The sequence below is a fragment of the Mustela nigripes genome, chromosome 13 (genome assembly GCF_022355385.1).
Source record: "Mustela nigripes isolate SB6536 chromosome 13, MUSNIG.SB6536, whole genome shotgun sequence".
NCBI classification, from domain to species: domain Eukaryota; kingdom Metazoa; phylum Chordata; class Mammalia; order Carnivora; family Mustelidae; genus Mustela; species Mustela nigripes.
The window spans coordinates 142,585,104-142,603,384 of record NC_081569.1 but is presented as its reverse complement, the minus strand read 5'-3'; the positions used below and the strand labels follow the sequence as shown (position 1 = coordinate 142,603,384).

Below are 18,281 nucleotides of genomic sequence, written 5' to 3'. Positions count from 1 at the left end.
CAGCCCATGGCCAGCAGGTCTGTCCGGACTTCCCCGTGAGGCAGGTGCCGACGTGGCCGCCTCTGCGGTAGGCCACTGAGGGCCTCTGACAATCCTACCCAGCAGCCTGCATCTCGTCCCACGCATGGCCCATTCCCCATCTAGGCTGCAGGCTGGAGAATGAGCCTTCAGGGAAGGAGGGAAAGACGGCCTGCGGTGCTTGGGCTGCAAGAATCAGACGCTGACCTCCTCTGCCTGATATTCACAGCGGAAGACAAAGCAGCAGAAGCAGATGTTCTGAACATGAAATGTCCAGAAGGGGCAAATCTATAGCAACAGAAAGCAGATTCACGGCTACCAGGCCGGGGGAAGGGGAGCGTGTACTAATGTGCATGGGGTCTCCTGCTGAGGGCATGGAGGTGTTTGGGGACTGGATAAAGGGGGCGGGTGCATAGCCTACAACCCACTGCTGAATCAGACACTTGAAGGAGATGAATTTTATAGTACGAGAATCATATCTCAATTTAAAATCTAAACAAAAAGTAATATAAAATAACTGTTCAACTGGGGGGAGGGATTTAGGGAGAGGGTGGTGGGGTTATGGACACTGGGGAGGGTATGTGCTATGGTGAGTGCTGTGAAGTGTGTAAACCTGGCGATTCACAGACCTGTACCCCTGGGGCTAAAAATACATTATATGTTTATAAAAAAATAAATTTAATTTTTAAAAAACTGTTCAAAATGGTTCCATTTGGATTTGGTTAATTTGTGACATTTATATATAGTGGCACATGCTCTAAAGTATAAGACTCTAACACTAAACTATACCTGCCCAATGCTGTGGTCAGTGGCAGACATGTGGGGGAGCCCAGAAAGACTTTCATCCATATTATAGCAGATTTTATTTATTTATTTGACACAGAGAGAGAGAGACAGTAAGCGAGAGGGAACACAAGCAGGGGGAGTGGGAGAGGGAGAAACAGGCTTCCTGTGAAGCTGGGAGCTTGACATGGGGCTCGATCCCAGGACTCTGGGATCGTGACCCGAGCCGAAGGCAGGCACCCAAGTGACTGAGCCACCCAGGTGCCCCTTTCCATATTATAACAGCAGGTGCCCTCAGAGAAGACAACAAACAACTAAAGCATGAGGCTTTAAAGTGCAAAGAATAAGGACCAGATCCTCTGACTGCAAATACCCAGAGGCAGACGCTCTCTTCTGGAGCTCTGTGAGAGTGTAGAGACATCCAGAAATGGCAAATGCATGTAAAGAAACATGTCTTCTCCCTCCACACAAACCGTGTCACACGTGGAAATGAATCAACAGCTTCATCTTGGGGGCGTCTGGGTGGCTCAGTTAAGCGTCTGCCTTCAGTTCAGGTCATGGTCCCAAGGTCCTGGGATCGAGCCCTGCATCGGGCTCCCTGCTCAGCGGGAAGCCCGCTTCTCCCACTCCTGCTCCCCCTGCTTATGTTCCCTCTCTCTCTGTCTCCGTCAGATAAACACGGGCATATACAGATCCACTTTATTATTCTGAAGGCTGCATATGGCACTCTACTGGTTGGTTTACCTTACTTTATATAACCAGTTCCACTAATGGACAGACTTAGGCTTGTTTGATATATTGCTATTTTTAAAAAGTTTTTTTTTTTTAAGAGATAGCAAGCGAGAGCGTGTGAACATGAATGGGGGAGGGGCAGAGGGAGAGGGAGAATCCCAAGTAGACTCCCTGCAGAGCACAAATCATGACCTGAACCGAAATCGAGTCAGATGCTCAACTGACGGAGCCGCCAGGCACTCCTGATGTTTTGCTATTATGAACAACCTGCAGTGAACATTCCTGAACACAGGCAACCATACAGCAACAGAACAACTGGGTCAAAGGTGATGTGCAATTTGTGGTACTGTAATCACTGCCAAACACTTTCAAAAGGTTGTATATTACATATTTCCTCCCAACATTTACTAAACTATTGAACAAATATTTTAGAGAACAGCCCATTTCACTCAAATACTGACAGTTCCCACTTTACTTCAGCCTCGACTTTCCTGAAGAGTGTTGCTGGCTACACGACTGTACGAACATCAAGGCACTCAGCCTGGGAATGCCAGTGTCACGGGGGCGGGCGGCAGGCCCACTACCTTCCTACATGGGTGGGAGACCCTTTTTCTAGGAGAGCAACTCGGCAAACGTCTGCCAAACCAACCACATTTTACTTCAACACATACAACTGGGCACATACAACATACACAACTCTGTGCCTCACACATCGGGGACACAGGGATGAAGGAGACTGTGCCCATCCTTAGAGAGCTCTGAGGGAGTCATGAGGAGGTGAGCACTCCAGCTGAATAAGCACAGGACGTGAGCACGGCAGGTCCAAAGGGCCGCAGGTGCAGATCTTCCAAAGAGAAAGATGTCACATAGGTTTTGGGGAGGTCGGGGCTTCGGGAGTCGGACTGGAGGTATCAGTTCAGTTCCAACAGAGGAGGACCAGAAGGAGCAGCAGCAGACACAGCACTGTTAGGCGGTCATGGAGGGGAACCTGGTGTTAGGGGTTCCGGGGGAGGAACCAGCCAGGCAAGATATCTGGCACTGAGCGGCCTCGGTGGTAAGACTGCTTCAGGGTCCTTCAGGTGGATCCTTGGGGACAGCACTGATCCTCAGGGCCTCACTTCTCTTTACCTGAAAAGCAGGTACTAGCCCTAAGGGTCCTAGCACTATCAGACATCACTGTAATATTTTATGTTGAGTCTGTAGACTCTGCTGCACTGTATATAGAGAAGACCCATCCTCCCGCCAATGGCGGCCAGGCAGCCTGACAAGGACTGGGTTGTTTCCCCATCTTACTTAGACACCCCCAAGCCTTGTTTTATTTATTTTTATTTTTTAAAAGATTTTATTTACTTGACAGACAGAGATCACAAGTAGGCAGAGAGGCAGGCGCAGGGGGAGGATAAGCAGGCTCCCCACCAAGCAGAGAGCCCAATGTGGAGCTCGATCCCAGGACACCAGGACCATGACCCGAGCCAAAGGCAGAGGCTTAACCCACTAAGCCACCCACGCACCCCCTAAGCCTTGTTTTAAAAGCCCCTTCTCAGCAATATGGTAAGAAAAAGAAATAAAAGGCATCAAGATCAGAAAGGAAGAAATAAAACTATTTCTATTTTCAGATGCCATCATCCTGCATATACAACTCAGGAATCAACTAAAAACGAGTTGAACTAATAAACTTATTCAGCAAAGTTGCAAAATAAGAGATTGATATATAAAAGTCAATTGTGTTTTTATATATATATTAGCAATGAGCAACCTAAAAATGAAATTATGAAAATGATCCATTTATTTATTTTTTTAAATAAGATTTTACTTATTTATTTGAAAGAGAGAGAGAGAGATCACAAATAGGCAGAGAGATAGACAGAGAGAGAGGCGGAAGCAGGCTCCCTGCCGAGTAGAGAGCCTGATGCTGGGATCAATCCCAGGACCCGGAGATCATGACCTGAGCCAAAGGCAGAGGCTTAACCCACTGAGCCACTCAGGTGCCCCAAATGATCCATTTATAATAGCATCAAAAAGAATAAAATATCCAGGAGTACACGTAACCAAAGGAGGGCAATATATGTGTATTGAACATTACAAAACATTGTTGAAAGACATCAAAGATGTCCATAAATGGGAGGCCAGCCCATGCTCACAGGCTGGAAGACACAACACCTGATGAGACAGCCACGCTACTCAAACCGATCAGATGCATCTCAACCCCTATTACAGTCCTGGCTGGTTCTTTCTGCAGAAATTAAGAAGCAGAACCTAAAAGTCAGATGGCAATTCAGGGGACCCAGAATAGAGAAAACAATTTCAACAAAGAACAGAGCTGGAAGACTCACACCTCATTGTTCTACAACTCACTACAAATTAGTCAGGACATGGTACTGGTGTTAGACATACAGATCAATGAAAGAGAACTGACAGTCCAGAAATGATCCCTCATGTTTATGGTCAAGTGATTTCCAACACGAATGCCACAGTCATCTCAATGGGGAAGGAACAGCGTGCGCTCAGTGCCAGCGAACTCACTGCCATCACGGAACAAAGAAGGCCTCTTCCTGGACGCTCTCTTTGCAGCTCAAGGGCTGCACTGGTGGCTACCACTGCTTAGATAACCACGTCATTCCTTCCCAGGGGAGCCACGCAGCATAGCTCTGGCACACAAAGTATTGTTTCAGGGAGGACAGCTGGGTGGACTCTAAGACCTCCCTGGCTGGTATCCCTCCTTCCTTCAAAAAAATGTATTAGGTGACACATAAACAAAATGACTGTGTGCATGGGGCACCGGGCTGGCTCAGTCAGTAGTACACATGACTCTTAATCTCAACGTTGTGAGTTCAAACCCCAGGTTGGGTATGGAGCCTCCCTAAAAAAATAAAATAAATATTATGTACAAGACCCAGAAAAGAATACAACAACCAAAAAGGCCCCAGAATCCACGACATACCTAACAGCCACAATCTCCCCATGTGCTTCCTTAGCCATTGTCCTGCCGCTCTCTGGAAGTCAGCCTGAAGTTTGCACCTATGGCTCTTTTGCTATCATATATATTTTTCTTCTTAAACAATATGCTTTTGCCTGTTTTCGGTCTCCCAGAATGCTATCATACCCAATGTACCCTCTACTGTCAGCACTGTACACTCTCACCCATGGCTGCTGTGTGTGGTAGTTATGCTTCATTCATTCTCACTGCCGTGTGATAGTCCACAGGTGACCTAGCCATTTTCTGATCACAGTTGCCCACCCTTGCTGTTACAGAAAGCATGCTCTGAACATTCCGGCACATCTGTTCTGGGGCCCTCGTGTAAGTCTCTCTAGGGTCTGTGCTCTAGATCACAGAAAACTGTGAAGTCTTTGGTCAGATCTAGCCAGCAGCCGACTTCTGTTGGGTTATGGCTACCTATTGTCTACTTCATTGAGCCAAGAATGCATTTTAGATTTTTAAAGGGTTGAACAAACAAATGAAACAAAGGCAACTGTATGACAAGGTCATAAAGCCTAGAATATTTACCATCTTGCCTTTTACAGAAAGTGCCTGCCAGTCCTTGCCGGGCACACTGCATCCAGCACCAGAGGGACTGCGGAGGTTGTACGCACAGCCAATTTACAAGCGAGGGCCAAACTGCTCTCAAAAGCAAAGCAGCATAAATGTTTCTGTTAATCCACATCTTCACCAACACTTGGGTTCTGCCAACCTAGCAGGTACAATGGTCTGTTTTCTTACTCTGATAATTAAAAAGCTTTAGCATCTTTTCATACATTCATAGGCTCACGGGCCACTTATGCTTTTCCTTCCATGAAATGCCTGATTGTGTCTCTCTTCCATGTTTTAATTGGGCTATTATCTTTTACAATACTGATTCGTGGGGGTTACCTACATATTGACTGTTAAACCTACACCTGTCTATGTCTTCCCCCAGTCTGTGGATGGCTTTAACTTTATTTATGTCCTTTAAAGAAGAAAAGTTCTTAATTTTAATGTAGTCAAATTCATCCATATCTTGGCATTTTAAAAAGATTCATATTATCTTACAGGTGGTGTTGATGGAAAAGGGACAACAGTATATATGAAACCAAACTAGAAAGCAGCTCTAACTCTATTACAAGATTGTTTTCAAAAGAAGAATATTATGTTGAAACAAAACTAACAAATAAGTCACTATGTCAAACAGACTCACAGTGCTCAAGGGAAACATTCTTCCTAAGCAAGAGCTCTTCGAGTCAGAACCCAGACTCGACATGAACCCTGAGTGGGGCCCATGGGTCATCCCATGACCTTCTGCATAAGTGAGATGGCCAAAATGGGCCGCAGCTTTCGCAGGGAAAGCAGGAACTAGACACCTCAGCAGGTGCCAGGATTGGTGGACAGATGAGTACTCTCAGATTTACTGATGATCCCAGATTCTACCAGCCATCCATTGTCACTATGAAAAGTTAGTTCTGATTTGAAGTGAGAATCATCTAACCACTTCTTAAAACAACTAGGACAATAGGAATGACATCTTTAAGTCTTAAAATAAGACAAATACTCACCTACTGTGTCCTAAGGAAAAGGGAGTTGGATTTGGGAAAACCACCATTGGAGGCAAATTCTTCATAATCAGCTCAGAGGCTGATAATCAGGGGCTTTCCTAAAGCTGGATAGTAATGTGGTGATCATTTTGAGGCCATCTATAAAGTCATGCAGATGGAGAAACCATGGAGTGAATCTGCTTCAGGTTCCCTTCCATCTATGTAAGAGGGAGGGTAGAAACCTCAAGATCACCAAAGGAACCAAAACTGCCATCAGCAGGACCAAGTTCTCAGTAACAACATGGGAGAGCACAATTTTACCAGAATGCCCTCTAACCAACAGGTACAAAACAAATACGAAAAATAATTTACCTTTGATCTTGTTTACCTCCCTAAGCCATCTTAAATCCTTTCTGAAATCAGGTGTACATAAATTAGGCAAACTCAAAGTTGGTAACAGCATTAAAACCAGACTAATGAGTGGGATCAGTGAAAATGGCTGAGTAAAAATCTCCAAAAGTCTATCTTTCAATAAAAGCACGGGGAAAAAAACCTGGCAAAACCCATCAGACACAATTTCCCTGGGACCTTAAAAACTAACTAAAAGCTTGCAGCAATCAGAGGAACACTTAATCAAGAGAAACTAGCTGAAGATAAGAAGGTAAGAAGAGTAAGCCCAATGGCATTTTACCCAATGCTGAACCCAGGAGCCAGGATGGTGGCCTGGAGGATGACAATCTGTGATCCCAGGACAGGAATCTGGCAGGAGATGGAGGGGTAGTGGGAAAAGAACAGACCTCATTTGCAAAGAATTTCAGTGGTTTGCTTTGACTTATCTAGAAGACCAACTCAAAGCACTTGGCTTTACCTCAATTAACTCAGAATTCTCCCAATGCTTAGGTGGCTACCGGTGGTGGTGGTAAGGGTGGGGGGTGGTTACTGAAAACATTAAGGGGCAAATTTATTAATCACCACTGCCTGGAGTAATCAGCAACAACTGAGGGAAACAACAGATTAACCAAAACATTAAGAAGAAAAGCTGGGATAAAGGACTCTGACTAGCTCCAATGTGTTTCTGGGAATCTACGAGGCCACACAAATGCCCAGGGTTGTGTGCATGCTCAGGAAAGCCCTGAGAAGACCTTAAGCCTCTGGCTGACCTTCAGGTTCTGCACAGAGAAAGAGAATGGTAAGGAAGAGTTGTCGACTGCCTGGCTGTGTGTTGAAAACACTCACAAAGACTCCATCTGAAAAGACTCGGAGACGATTTTGATTGTAGGCACTTAAGGAAATCTGTGTCCAATCATGAGCTGAATAGTACGCTAATGGAAGAGGAACTTCAATGACTACACATGATAAAGAATATAAACTTTACAATCTTAGTTCAATAATTCATTATACAAACAACAATTATAACAACAAATCCTGGGGATGAGGGAGAATCTCATTTACAGACTTGCCACATTATAATATTAAAAATGTCAAATTTTTAAAAAAATTACAAAGCATGCAAAGAAACACAGAAGTATGGCCCATACACAGGGGAAAAAGCAAGAAATAGAAACTGTCCAGGAGGAAACCCAGACACTGGACTTATAAACACTTTAAATCAGCTATTTTACATGTATAAGGAAGCCATGTCTAAAGAATAAAAGAAACCATCAGAACAATGGCCCAAAAAACAGAATATCAATAAAGATAAATTTTTTAAAGGAAAAAAATAGAAACTTTGGAGCTGGAAAGCATAAAACTGAAATGAAAAACTCACAACAGGGGCTAAATAGCAGAACTTAGCAGGCGGAAGAAAGAACTGGAGAACCTGAAGGTGAGTAAACTAAGTAAATCTAGTCTAAGTTACAGAAGGGAAAATACAACAAAGAAAAATGAACAGAGCCTCAAAGACCCATGGGGCATCACCAGTCACACCAACATATACATTAGGGGAGTTCCAGAAAGGAGAGGAGGGAGAGAAAGGATTGGAAAGAATAATTGAAGAAACAGGACAAAAAACTTCCCACAGTTGCTGAAAAATAATTAATTGGTTGATTAATTAATCTGCACATCCAGGAAGCTCAACACTATATAGGCTAAACTCAAAGAAATCCACAGTAATGTACATTATAATCAAACTGGAAAAACAAAGAGAAAATTCTGAAAGCAGCAAGAGAGAAGCTACTCCATATATACAAGGATTTCCTTAATCAGAGTAAAGCTGGCATCTCATCAGAAGTCATGGAGGAACTGGGTATGGTGCATACACAATGAATCTCGGAACACTGAAAAAAATTAAATTCAACAACAACAAAAAGAAGTGATGGAGGACAGAAGACAATGGCATAAAAAAAAGACAATGACGTGACATGTTCAAAAGACTCCTACATCTAGCAAAACTGATCTTCAAAAATGAAGAAGACTCTCAACAAAAAAAAAACAAATAGAAAACTGGGGCACCTGGGTGGCTCAGTGGGTTAAAGCCTCTGCCTTCAGCTCAGGTCATGACCCCAGGGTCAGCAGGGAGCCTGCTCCGCCCCCACCCCAGCCCCTTCCTGCCTGCCTCTCTGCCTACTTGTGATCTCTGTCAAATAAACAAATAAAATCTTAAAAAAAATAGAAAACTGAATCCAACAGTATATTAAAGGTATTACATACCATGACCTAGTGGGATTTATCCCAGGAAGGCAAGAGTGGTTCAGTGTAAGAAAATCAATCAATGTAACATACCACAATAATAGAACAGGGAGAAAAAGATACAATTATCTCAACTGATGTAGAAAAAAAATAGTTGACAAAACCTAACACCCGTTCATTATAAATATCCTCGGAGAACGAGGAATAAAAGGGAACTACCTCAACAAGATAAAGGATATCTATAAAAAACTCACACTTAATGGCAAAAGACTGAAAGCTTTCGTCCTAAAATCAGCAAGAAAGGGAAGGATGTATACGCTTTCACCACTGCTAGTCACCATTATACTGGAAGCTTTAGCCAGAGCAAGAAAAAGAAGTACAAAGCATCCAAATAAGAAAGAAGTAAAATTATTTCCATTTACAGATGACACAGTCCTACATAGAGAAAATCCCAAAGAATTTACAAGAAAAACCAGAGCTAATAAAGGAATTTATCAAAGTTTCAGGGCACAGGAACATCAGTTGTGTATCTACACAATAGTAATAAATAATCTGAAAAGGAAATTAAAAAAGCAATTCCATTTACAATAGCACTCAAAAGAATAAAATACCCAGGAGTAAATTTAACCAAGGAGGTAAAAGATTTGTCCACTGAACACTACAAAACAGTTGGTGAGATTAAAGAAGACAAAATTAAACAGCAAGACATTTGTTAGCTCCAAACAAGTCTATGTACATGGATTAGCAGACTTGATATTGTTATAATGGCAATATTACTTGTTGGTTAATTAATGTGTTAACATGACTGGACCATGGGGTGCCTAGATATTTGGTCAAACATTATTTCTAGGCGCTTCTGTAAGGGTGCTGGACGACACTGACATACAAATTGGCAGGCTGAGTAAAGCACACTGTCCCCCCCAGTATGGTGGGCATCAGCCAATCAGTCAAAGGCCAGAACGGAACAAAAAGGTGGACTCACCTCCAAGCAAGGAGGATTCTATCTGACTGCCTTCAAACTGAGACACTGGCCTTTCTCCTCTCTCTGGATTTGAACTGAAATATCGGCTCTTCTGGATTTTGAGCCTGCCCGCCTCTGGACAGGAACTACACCATTGGCTCTTAAGGTTTCAGGCCTTCAGATTCAGGCTGGAACTAAGCCATTGGCTCTCCTGGTTCTCCAGCCAGCCAAATGACCCCGCAGATCTTGGGCTCTGCTTGCCTCCATACCAGTAAGAGCTAATTCCTTATAATAAACATAGCTTTTCACACACGCATGTGCACACACGCACACACAGGTTTTGTTCCTCTGGAGAACCCTAATACTCTACCCAAAGTGATCCACCAATGCAATGCAATCCCTATCAAAGCTCTAATGACCTTTCTTTGACAGAAATGAAAAATCTGATCCTTGAATTCATACGGAATTGCAAGGGACCGCAAAGAGCCAAGACAACATTGACAAACAAAAATGAAGTTGGAAGACTCACACTTCTCAAACTTACTACTTCGAAACTACAGTAATCACAACAGTGTAATACTGGGCATAAGGACAGATATATAGACCAACGAAATACAATGGAGAGTCCAGAAATAAACCCACACATCTATGGTTAAATGATTTTTCATAAGGATACTAAACTATTTAATGGAGGGGGAAAAAAACCAAAACGGTCTCTGGGACATTGGGAAGCACAGGCAGAAGATGAACTGGGAGCCTTAATATCACTCTCTACGTACAAACTAGGATCAAATGGGATTACCAACTGAAATGTAAGAGAAAAAAAGAAAACACTGGGGCAAATATTCATAACCTTGGGTTTGGCAAAGAATTCTTAGATATGACACCAAAAGCACAAGCAACAAAAGAAAAAATAGATAAACTGGACTCTACGAAATTCAAACTCCTCCGTGCACAGAAGGCTGCCATCAAGAATATGAAGCGATGGGCGCCTGTGGGGCTCAGTTGGCCAAACAGCTGCCTTTGGCTCAGGTCATGATCTCTGGGTCCTGGGCACACACACCCAAAAGAACGAAAACTCAAACACACGTACACAGATGCTCATAGCAGCACTCTTCACAATACCCATAAGGTGGAAACAACCAAAGTGTCTGTCGACAGAGGAATGGGTAAACACAACGTGGGATCTCCGCACAACAGGACATTATTCAGCCATAAAAAGAAATGAAGCAATGATACAGGCGAAACCGTGGATGAACCAGGAAAACATTACGTTCAACGAAAGAGACCAGAAGCAAAAGAACACATACTGTGTGACCCATGTGTGGGAAACATATAGGTAAACAGACAGAGACACAAAGCAGACTGGTCGCTGCCAGGGGTTGATGGAAAAAGCAATGAGGACTAACTGCTTAATGGGTATGGGGTTTCCTTTTGGGGGAATGACAATGTTTTGGAACCACACATAGGTTGTGGTTATATAACACTGTGAATGTACTAAATGGCATGAATTGTTCGTTTTAAAATGGTTAATTTTATGTTGTGTGAATTTTATGTCAATTAAAAAAAATAATGTTTAAAAAAACCTGATCATCATGAGATATTACTTCACAGCCACTAGGATGACTATAATAAAAGAAAATGGAAAATTCCAAAGTGTTGGTGAGGACAGAAAAGAAACTAGAACCTTCCTACATGACTGGAGAGAATGCAAAATGGTGCTGTCACTGTAGCAAACAGTTTGTCAGTTCCTCAAACAGTTAAACAGTTACCAGTTTACCTAGAAATTTTATTCCTATGTCTATATCCAGGAAAATCAAAAACACATGTTTGCACAAAGACTTGAATGTGGATGCTCAAAGCAGCAATATTTATAATAAACAAAAAGTATTAATAGCCCCGGGGGGGGCACAGAAAGAGATAACCAGATAAATAAAATGTGGTTTATTCACACAATATACTATTATTTCACTATAAAAATGAATGCAATACTGAGACATGCTACAACATGAATGAACCTTAAAAACATTGTGCTAAATAAGAAGGCAGAAACAGAAGGCCACATGCCACATAATTCCATTTACATGAAATATCCAGAATAGGCAAATCCAGAGACAGAGGGGAGATTAGTGGTTACGGAGTTTCTTTTGGGGATGAATGAAAATATTGTGGAATTAGATAGTGCTGATATTTTAAAACATTGTGAAATACTAAAAACCAATGAACTATACTTTAAATGGTTTAAAAATTTTTCTTACTAAAAAACATAACATAGTATAATGTAATAACCCACAACAACTTCAAGTATAAAAATAATAACAGCAGTAACAATGTAAAAAAAAAAAGCTAGCACATTTGAACCTGATGTAATACAATTCTATCTATATTTAGAGCCAAAGAATTTCATATCACTGTATGTACCTTAATAAAAAAATTAGAAGTTGTGGGGCCTCTGGGTGGCTCAGTCATTAAGCATCTGCCTTCAGCTCAGGTTGTGATCCCAGGGTCCTGGGATCCATCCTGGCATCGGGCTCCCTGATCAGTGGGAAGCCTGTATCTCCCTCTCTCACTCCCCCTGCTTAAATTCCCTCTCTTACTGTCTCTATGTGTCAAATAAATAAAATAAATAAAATCTTTACAAAAAAAAAACCCCAAAAAACAAAAGTTAGGGGCGCCTGGGTGGCTCAGTGGGTTAAAGCCACTGCCTTTGACTTAGGTCATGATCCCAGGGTCCTGGGATTGAGCCCCGCATTGGGCTCTCTGCTCAGCGGGGAGCCTGCTTCCTCCTCTCTCTCTCTCTCTCTCTCTGCCTGCCTCTCATCTCTGCCTGTATTTTTAAAAAGTTTTAAGTTGAGGGGCCCCTGGGTGGCTCAGTCACTTAAGCGTCTGACTCCTGATTTTCAGTTCAGGTCACGACCTCAGGATCCTGGGATCAAGCCCCATGTTAGACCCTGCATTTGGCGCAGAGCCTGCTTGAGATTCTCTCTCTCCCTCTGCTCCCCCCACCCCGGCTCATGTGTTCCCCCTCTCTCTCTTCCAAATAAAACGTTAAAAAAAATTAAAAGTTGAGGGCACCTGGGTGGCTCAGTGGGTTAAGCCACTGCCTTCGGCTCAGGTCATGATCTCAGGATCCTGGGATCAAGTCCCACATTGGGCTCTCTGCTCAGCGGGGAGCCTGCTTCCCTCTCTCTCTCTCTGCCTGCCTCTCTGCCTATTGTGATCTTTGCTCTGTCAAATAAATAAATAAAATCTTTAAAAAAAAAAATTAAAAGTTGAGAGTGGTAAAGATGCTAAAAGACACCAAGAAACTAACTTGAGCTAATAATGTTTTAAGTCAAATAGAGAGAAATAAGGGGAAACAAGTGGCCAAAGGATGAGTGCCAACATCAACATGCCACGCCCTGCTGAGCACCCGTGCACATGGCACGTGGGCATCCGCTGCCGCCAGCCAGACAGGAACAGCAGTATTTGGTGTGAGTACAGTTACAAAAGCTGATACCATGTTCAAAAGCCCCAAATGAAAAACCACTGTAAAAAGAAAGTTCCTACAAACACATTTACTAAAAATGCTAAAATTTTTTCCACGATGGCACTTTCTAACCTGCAGCTGCATCGGGACATCCACACCAGGCTACAGACAGGCCAAGCATCCCAATGCGGGCTCTGCACGTAGGCTGAGCACCAGAAGCAACAATGTTAGGAAAGTCACATCTTTGGAACTTTCCAAAATATGTGATCGTGAAAACCTCTGATTAGGTTTCTTGATTTAAATATATCTTTATTTCATTTGCTTATACATGGGTATAAAAATAGTTAAATTCTACCTTAATTCTAAAATTTAGATGTGACAATTACAGGTTAATTAAATCCTGTAATATTTACAATAATTGTGTTGAAAAATAATGCAAACTCAGTCCGATACATTAGAGGTGGTGGAGGAAGGGTGACTTGGGCACAAGCGGACTAACATCTGACAGGCCAGTCTGGGGAAGCAGCCTGGGGGTTACCACCTCTGGAGTGGACACACGTGCCTCTGGTCAGCACACTGGGCCACGCCACTGATGAGAACCTGATGCTACCGCCAGCATATCTCTTCATCATCAAGTGTGGGAAGAGGAGGTCTGCTTCCAAACACATCAGGAAAATGTTCTGCTGAACAGAAACAACAGATACACGAAGAAAAGAGAGCACAACAGAGACTATAAGGTAGGGAAGGGATGTGACTGAGAAATGGCGCCAGGGGAGTCCGGATTCTCTGGGAGCAGAAGAGAAGCCAAGAGTAGAAGCCACCGGGAAGCAGCCACTCTGGAGGTGTTGGCCTGGGCCGGCTCCAAGCAGCAGGGCCTGGCCAGGCGCCTGGTCTTCTTACCCCAGAACTCCCACTCCACCGTGTCCTCTGAGCGGAACCATTATTACATTATTTACTTTTGCTGCATGTTTAGGCACGAATGCATTGTATTTTGAGGCCATATGTTTATTCAAACGCAACTAATCTCTCCTCAGAAAAACTGTCCTTTCACAGAATGTGGGTCTGCAGTCAGCTCGGCAGGAAGCCCCTCGCACAGCTGAGCCATCCCTGGACCTCGGGGCACAGCAAAGAGCCGGACTGGATTCCTCTGCCTTTCCTCTGCGCCTTCATTGCTCCTAACGACTTCTCTTCCCTACTTGCGACTTCAGTTGAGCTACTTCCTACTTGGGAGATTGGAAATTGGAAACCAAAGCACATCTGCTGACAAAAGGGTGTTCCAAGTACTGGAAAGCCCGGGGAAAACCAAAAAAGGGAAGCATCAGATAAACAGAGAAAATGGTTCCTGCCAGCACGTCAGTACTTCTCACAACGTGCATGTAGGAGAACGAGCTCGACACCAAGCCCAGCAGGGCAATGAAAAGTATCATCTAAGTAATGCCAATAAAAAGAGAAGAGAGAAAACCATAAACAGACAGGTGTGCCCTGCTGATTTAAAAAAAAAAAGTTTGCTGGGAACCGTGTTTATGCAAACATTTCAGCACAGGCTCTTTTCATCATACCTGATGCCAAATGCTCTGCTGGGGGAGAGGGCCTGGAGCTGACACACGGGCCAAGTACAGAAGACAGGAGAATCGAGAAGACTTGATTCTTCTCCAAACAAACAGGCAGATCATAACCACGTATGAAAAGCCCCACTTCAGAGAGAGAGAGAGACTGGGGGGAGGGGCGATGAGGCCAGCCAGCCATGGGCTCACAGCTGGGAAAGAACTAGATTAAACCACAGCATAAAACTTGCTCTTAAATCCCTTGGGAAAACAGAGCTATGTGAGGCCCAGCATGGCCAGTATCCCTTGATTTAGGGATCCTTTTTAGCACTGATTCAACCCCGACTGTGCGAAGAAGCTGCGCCTCTCCTGGCCCAGGGCCAGAGTCCTGCCATCTGGGAGGGAGACAGGCTGAGGGCCAGGGCATCCGACAAGCCAGAAAGAGCCAAGTCCGGGTGGACGCGGCCCTGCGGCTGAGCCTGGACAGGAGGCTGAGGCAGCTGCACGTGTGTGATAAGGTTCATTTCCTTGGAGCATCAACTTTACTTGAAAATATGAGTGAAGGGGCGCCTGGGTGGCTCAGTGGATTAAGCCACTGCCTTCAGCTCAGGTCATGATCTCAGTGTCCTGGGATCGAGCCCCACATCGGGCTCTTTGCTCAGCGGGGAGCCTGCTTCTCTCTCTCTCTCTCTCTCTCTCTCTCTGCCTTTCTCTCTCCACACTTGATCTCTCTCTCTCTGTCAAATAAATAAATAAAATCTTAAAAAAAAGAAAATATGAGTGAAAAACATAAAACATGGCCACATGAAGGACTGATTACAATATTTAAGTCAACCTTGAGAATAAAGCATGAGATTTCACAAGCACTGGCTCTTACGGCAATGCTGCCCCCCAAACAATCTCTCGAGCAGACCCCCCAGTTCTGCCTAGGGTTTAAAGGCAGGGGCTGTTCGGGTGCTGACGTGGACCCTCTCCCCCCCACACCCCCCGCACACTCATGCTGACCAATCGCAAAGGCCTCACCCAGCAGACCTGTCCACAAGCCTCCTCTCTGAGCTCCCAGACCACCTGGCTCTGTCTGCCCTGCTACACGGGCCCTTGTATTTAATGCAGCCAACATGAAATCTGCCCTCCTCGGTGCTTCCCGTTCCTATCCAACACATCGTGCGTCCGCCCCAACAACCTGCTCCCACCTCGGGGTCGCCCCAGCAGAACCATATCTGTCTCCTTATCCTGACTGAGACCTGCGGGCTTCAGCACTCCTGAGCTCACGCCCCGTCAGCACCACTTCTGTGGATACAGGGTGCACACTTGTTTTTTAAGATTCTATTTTTTTTTAAGTAATCTCCACACCAACACGGGGCTCACGATCAAGTGTCACACATGCTCCCGTGCGAGCCAGCCAGGCGCCCCGGGTGCGTGCTCTGTTGCTAGGGAGATGCTCTTATATTCAGTTTACTTATCTGCAGTCTTTCAGCTAAAATAACCCACCTCAAGCTTCTAGTCCAAACCTAACATTGTACACATCAGGAAAACCAGGCACAAACACGCAGTGTGCTTGCAAGGTCCCCAAATTACTAAGAAATCGGCAGCTGATTAAAGAGCAAAATTGATGACATTCATACACAGGAGAAACATATAGACTAAAGCCAACATATTTTGAGAATAAGCTTTTCTCCGTCCTACATCCAACATGATGGAGTACTACACAGCTGCGCAGAAAGGAGTGAGGAGCAGCCCTGTACGCTCCCGTGTGGGCCTCGCGACCTGCTGTTTCTGCTCAGGAAACAACATGGAGGAAAGCTGTACCATATGCTACCAATCTCTAAGAAAGAGGACTGTGTGCACACACATACTTACACTACAGAGGAAAGAACAAACAGGGTATAAGGATTAGGAATGGAAGCCTGACTTCTGTAAATATTTAAATTAATTATTAAATTAAAATATTTAATTTTGATTTGGAAAAATGAAAATGTTTTATAACTTACAACAAAATTTTAAAAGAAGCTATTCCTTCAACTTCAAAAAAAAAAAACAAAAAACAAATATGACTGTCTAAACAAATTGCTGGCACACTAAGGGGCTGGCTTGGTGACTTTAAAACTTAATTTGGCAAATTAGGTATACTTCTCTAGGGATATAGATTATAAGGATAAAAAAAAAAACTATAGAAAACTCCAAACTGTTTTCAGGAATCATACTATTGGTAATACATTGGTACTGTTATTCTAAAACTATCACGTAGATTTTATAGGATAAAACAAGTAATGATGCTGATGCTATTAGGAACCAAGGTTTTCAGCATTAGAGAAAAGATACATCAATATAAACACAAAGAAGTAAAAACCAAATAATACTAAATTTGAAATAAACATCAGTATGAACTCATGTTATTTTCACTTAAAAAGCACATTTGCCAGGCTGTCCTTCCAAAAGACCTGGAAACAATAACCAGCCCTATAGCAGGGAGTGTCCCCAGCACCCAGAGTGTGGTCTCAAGAGAAGATTTTCTACAAAAGGGAACCAGAGCTGTTCAGAGAAAGAGGCAATGCCAGGTGTGAGGCAAAACTGTGTTTAGCAGGAGTCTGGAACGCGCTACGGCAGCAGAGAGGGCAAGGGAAGGAGGAGTAGGGGCCCCGGAAGGACAGCGGAGCGTACTCAGCGAGGCGCCACCGGCCACGGTGGCTCGAGGCGAGCATCTGTGAGAATCCTAACTGCAAAGGATTTAAACAGAGCTCAGAGGTCTACGTTCCTGACTTTGGCACGCTACTTCAAACAGTCAAGGGTCACTCTGGGAGTGGCCGCAGAACCATCTCATTGTCTGGAGACCTGATAAAGAGGAAGAACGGCATCGACCCTCCCTTCCTATCTGAACTGTCCCTTAGGGTAACCAAATACTCACCCACGGTAAGTTTCTATCTATCCAAATATTTCAGCTACTCCAGGCCAAGCGAATGACCGAGCGCAAACAGCGTCATTTCGTGACCTCCGGGGATGCAGCTAGGCACTGAGCAGCGCCGGCCCCGAGCCACGACCACACACTGAGGGCTCCACTGAAGGACGTGTGGTCCCAGGCTGGGGCGGGCCACAGCCACGGATCCACCTGCCACGTCACAGGAGATGCAGAGGACAGAAGACCACGCTCAGTAGAGAGGGCAAAAGTCAACACGGGAAACCTCGGCCTACGAACACGCAACTGAGAAAACACATGGAAGCGAAGGGACGGGGAGGGGCCGTCGGGGGATAGAAGACACCCAAGGGGCACGCGGCTGGCTGCTGTCACTGCTTGAACCCCGCCCCACACAAACTGAAAAACTCAGACAGCAGAGCAAAACTGAGTGGGCCTGTGGTTATGAGTGATTTTTAAAATAGTTTTCTTTATACTTCGAATTTATCAGAAATAGTTATATATAGGGGTGCCTGGGTGGCTCAGTGGGTTAAAGCCTCAGACTTTGGCTCAGGTCATGATTCCAGGGTCCTGGGGTCAAGCCCCGTGTCAGGATTTCTGCTCAGCAGGGAGCCTGCCTCCCCCAACCCTGCCTGCCTCTCTGCCTTCTTGTGATCTCTGTCTGTCAAATTTAAAAAAAAAGAAAGAAAGAAAGAAAGAAAGAAAGAAAGAAAGAAAGAAAGAAAGAAA

General features: G+C 44.2%; 1 protein-coding gene across 7 annotated transcripts in view; it reads right to left on the bottom strand.

The window, feature by feature from the left end:
• TRAF3 (TNF receptor associated factor 3) overlaps positions 1–18,281 on the bottom strand; it is a 118,799-nt gene that overhangs the window by 35,620 nt on the left and 64,898 nt on the right. The gene's annotated exons all lie outside the window — the stretch shown is intronic.